The sequence below is a fragment of the Papio anubis genome, chromosome 4, assembly GCF_008728515.1.
Source record: "Papio anubis isolate 15944 chromosome 4, Panubis1.0, whole genome shotgun sequence".
NCBI lineage: Eukaryota > Metazoa > Chordata > Mammalia > Primates > Cercopithecidae > Papio > Papio anubis.
Genome location: NC_044979.1, coordinates 19,159,378 through 19,164,379, shown reverse-complemented (window position 1 = coordinate 19,164,379; position 5,002 = coordinate 19,159,378).

Below are 5,002 nucleotides of genomic sequence, written 5' to 3'. Positions count from 1 at the left end.
TTATGCTCCCCTAGTTCTCCTGGTTCCCCGAATGCTTCATCCCGTCTCCCACTGATGGAGTCCTTGCAGGTCATGGGCTGGGGCAGAGGTATAGATGTTGCTCCCGTTACTTAGCAGACTAAGCCTCGCTTTCCAGTTTCTTCAGTCACACCACACCCCTGTAACTTTCCGAGACATCAGTCATCCATTGGGAGTGATGAGGCAACCTCATTTTAGTGAAGGATCCACCTGCAGCTGGGCGAGGCAGAGGAGAGAGCTAGGCAGCTCTAGGAGAGGAACAAAAGGTGGCTTTAGGTCGAGAGTGTGGGTAAGGCAGGGACTGAGAAAACATTCCACCTGAATGCACGCAAGCTTATCCTGGGAGAAATGGAGAAGAGCCATGTCCCAGCAGGAAAACAGCTCCCTGAGACATCTGCATGTTGAAACAAAGACCCTCCCTTGAGGTGGAGGTTGCAGTGAGCTGAGATCACGCCATTGCCCTCCAGCCTGGGCAACAAGAGGGAAACTCCATCTCAAAAAAAAAAAAAAAAAAAAGGAACATGAGGTCAGGTCAGGAGTTTGAGACCAGCCTGACCAACATGGAGAAACCTGCCTCTCTACTAAAAAAAATACAAAAATTAGCTGGGCGCGGGTGGCGCAGGGCCTGTAATCCCAGCTACCAGGAGGCTGGGGCAGAGAATCACTTGAACCCGGAGGCAGGAGGCTGCAGTGAGCTGAGATTGTACCATTGCACTTCAGCCTGGGCAACAAGAGTGAAACTCAGTCTCGAAAAAAACCCCCCAAAAAGCAAAACAGATTACGAGGTCAGGAGTTCAAGACCAGCCTGACCAACACGGTGAAACCCCATCTCTACTAAAAATACAAAAATTAGCTGGGCATGGTGGCAGGCGCCTGTGATCCCAGCTACTCAGGAGGCTGAGGTAGGAGAAACGCTTGAACCCAGGAGGTGGAGGTTGCAATGAGCTGAGATGGTGATGCTGCACTCTAGCCTGGGTGACAGAGTGAAACTCCATATCGAAAGAAAAAACAAAACAAAACCCTCCCTTTTAGGAACTCCATCCCCAGAATCCTTTCCTGTCCAATGCAGCACTTGTGGGATTGTAATGGTGTGGATAGACAGCTGTGACTCAGGGATATGGGGGGCAGACCTAGCTCTCCTCTGGATTAGTGTCCCCAGCCTTAGCTGACTTTGCCGAGTCTGGGGCTCAGCACTTGGAAAGACCTAGATGGGAGCAGGTAGAAGGACCAGGGGACCCGGGGGAGCAATGGAGTAGGACTGGGCTTGGATATACAAGACCAGGAAAAGCACTTCCTCGCATCACAGGTATGTAACAGACTTTTCCTGCCAGGCTGTGTGGGACTCCTGTCACCAGAGACTGAGGGGAGCAAAGGGAGGAGACACAAGTGCCCAGGAGCACCTTGGTGAAGAGGCCCCAGATTTAAGGATAATAGTATTCTCTTCTCCTTTGAACTAAATCATTATGAATGAGATTTGCTAGTCCAAGAGTCTTGAGGCCTAGGGATCCCCCATATCAAACAGGCCTTGCAAACATCTAATTAAAGGGCCTAGAACACACCACCAGAAAGTCATGACTAAATTTAGAAAATTGTAGTCTAATCAAATATATTAATAGCTATGTGTTCATATGTGTTTTAAGACAAAGGTGGTAATTATTTATATAATCAGGAAAAAAAGCCATGAAGCAATCATTTTCAGGGAAAAGTGGGGAGCAGTGGAGAAAAGAGTAGAATATAAGGTCTCCGAAATAACAAGACCTTGGCAAGTTGCTCTAGCACTGCCCAAGATAGAGAGACACCAGATGTTCTGATTCCCTGAGATGCAGGGGACCCATGCCTGATCCATGCCACCCACTGCCAGGCTCCTAACACTGAAGCCCTAAGCCAATATGGGAGGGAGAGCTGGCCTGGGAAGTATCAGGGGTCCTTCACCACTAATGTGCAGGTGGCTGGGAGTCTCTCCTCTGCTTCTGTCTTAGTCCATTTTCTGTTGCTTTAGCAGAACACCTGCCAAGTATTCTGAGACTGAGTAATTCATAAAGAAAAGAAAAGGCCAGGTGCAGTGGTTCATGCCTATAATCCCAGCAATTTGGGAGGCCAAGGCAGACAGATCACTTGAGGTCAGGAGTTCGAGACCAGCCTAGCCAATATGGTGAAACCCCATCTCTACTAAAAATACAAAAATTAGCTGGTGTGGTGGCGCATGCCTGTAATCCCAGTTACTCAGGAGGCTGAGGCAGGAGAATCACTTGAACCCAGGAGGCAGAGGCTCCAGTGAGCCAAGATCATGCCACTGCACTCAAGCCTGGGCAACAGAGCGAGACTCTGTCTCGAAAAAACAAAAAAATGAAAAAAAGAAAAAGAAAAAAGAAAAGAAAGTTGTTTCTTATAGTTCTAAAGACTGGGAAGTCCAAGGGCATGGCGGCAGCTTCTGGTAAGGGCTTTCATGTTGCACCATAACATGGCAGCAGAGGCGAAGGGAAAGTGAGTGAATAATTTACCCATTTATGCTCTCAAGAGAGGCATTGATTTCACTTAATGATCTATTCACCTCTTACTAACCTCACCCCTAACACTGCCACATTGGGGACCAAATTTCCAACACATGAATTCTGGTGAATACATTCAACACACAGCAGCTTCCCTGTCTAACCCCTGAGCATAGGGCCAGTCTGCCCAGGTCCTGGACTCCATTTCCTGCCAGACTCTCCTTAGGTCAGTCTCACCTGAAGCTTGGCCCAGTTGTCTGTCCCAACATAGTTCCTGGCCATTCCCTTCCCTTTTTCCCTCTCATTTAAAGCTGAATCCATTAGCCTGCTGTGAAAACCTGCCATTGAAAACCATCCACTCAACCTTGCCCCTTAGACGGGATCCTGCCTGCTTGGTCTAGAGTTTACTATTCTGTAGTCTTAGTGCTACTGCCTCATACTGGGGTCCCCTCATCTATTGTGATTTCTCCAGTTCCTCTTCTGCCTAATCATGGCTCTTTCTTCCCTTCAGAAAACTCCCTGCAGGTAGAAGGAGAGGCCATGCTGCAGTATCTCCCCCACCTTATATGAATGATCTTGTATTTGGATATATGTGTGATTTGGTGACCATCTGCTTTGGCTTTTTTGTTTGTTTTGTTTTGTTTTTTTTGAAATGGCGTCTTGCTCTGTCACACAGGCTGGAGTGCAGTGGCGTGATCTTGGCTCACTGCAACCTCCACCTCCTGGGTTCAAGCAATTCTGCTGCCTCAGCCTCCCGAGTAGCTGGGACTACAGGCGTGCGACATCATGCCTTGCTAATTTTTGCATTTTTAGTAGAGACGGGGTTTCACCATGTTGACCAGGCTAGTCTTGAACTCCTGACCTCAAGTGATCTGCCCACCTTGGCCTCCCAAAGTGCTGAGATTACAAGCGTGAGCCACGGTGCCTGGCCTTGTTTTGTTTTGTTTTGAGACAGAGTCTTGCTGTATCACCCAGGTGGAGTGCAGTGGCATGATCTCAGCTCACTGCAACCTCTGCCTCCCAGGTTCAAGTGATTCTCCCACCTCAGCCTCCCAAGTAGCTGGGGTTACAGGTGCGTGCCACCACTGCCAACTAATTTTTGTGTTTTTAGTACAGCGGGGTCTCACAATGTTGGCCAAGCTGGTCTTGAACTCCTGACTTCAGATGATCCACCTGCCTTCGCCTCTCAAAGTGTTGGGATTATAGGCGTGGGCCACTGTGCCCAGCCCATGTGCTTCATTTTTTAAGCAAGAGATTTTTAAGGGAGTTTTAAAATTTATTTTTAAATTTATGTCTAAGAGACAGGGTCTTGCTCTGTCACTTTGGCTAGAGTGCAGTGGTGTGATCACAGCTCAGTGGTGCAATCATAATAACTGCAGCCTTTATCTCCTGGGCTCAAGAAATCCTTTTGCCTCAGCCTCCTGAGTAGCTGGGACTGCAGGGACATAGCACAATGCCTGGCTAATTTTTTTTTTTCTTTTTTTTTGAGACTGAGTCTCGCTCTGTCGCCCAGGCTGGAGTGCAGTGGCGCGATCTTGGCTCACTGCAAGCTCTGCCTCCGGTGTTCACGTCGTTCTCCTGCCTCAACCTCCTGAGTAGCTGGGACTACAGGTGCCCGCCACCATGCCCGGCTAATTTTTTTTGTATTTTTTAGTAGAGACGGGGTTTCACCATGTTAGCCAGGATGGTCTCAATCTTCTGACTTCGTGATCCGCCCGCCTCTGCCTCCCAAAGTGCTGGGATTATAGGCGTGAGCCACTGCACCTGGCCCATGCCTGGCTAATTATTATTATTTTTTTTTAATTTAAGAGACAGGGTCTTGGTCATGTTGCCCAGGCTGGTCTCAAATTCCTGGCCTCCAAACGAACCTCCCACCTTGACCTCCCAAAATGCTGGGATTACAGGTATTGTCCAACCTGCCCAGCCAGGGGAGAGTTTTTAAAGGGAGATCTCCTAGCTCAACCATCATGTCTGCAGCATGCTTATCCCTGATGTCCCTGATCTCACTTTCTTTTTGAGATGGAATTTCGCTCTTGTCACCCAGGCTGGAGTGCAGTGGCGCGATCTCAGCTCACTACAACCTCCACCTCCTGGGTTCAAGTGATTCTTCTGCCTCACCCTCCCGAGTGGCTGGAGTACAGGCGTGTGCCACCATGTCCGGCTAATTTTTGTATTTTTAGTAGAGATGGGATTTCATCATGTTGGCCAGACTGGTCTCGAACTCCTGACCTCAAGTGATCTGCCTGCCTCAGCCTCCCAAGGGCTGGGATTACAGGCATGAGCCACCATGCCTGGCTCCCGACCTCACTTTCTTTAAAGTCCAACCCCACCGAACCTTAGGAAACAGCTTTGGAGATGAACTATTTGTTGGTTGAATCCTATCAACTTCCTCTCCTATTTCTGCATTACTGTTGTCCCTTAGGTGGACAGGGCTCCTAAAAGTCACTGATGAGTAGCAATGTGCTTCTTAACACTCAGGTATGAGAAATGTCACC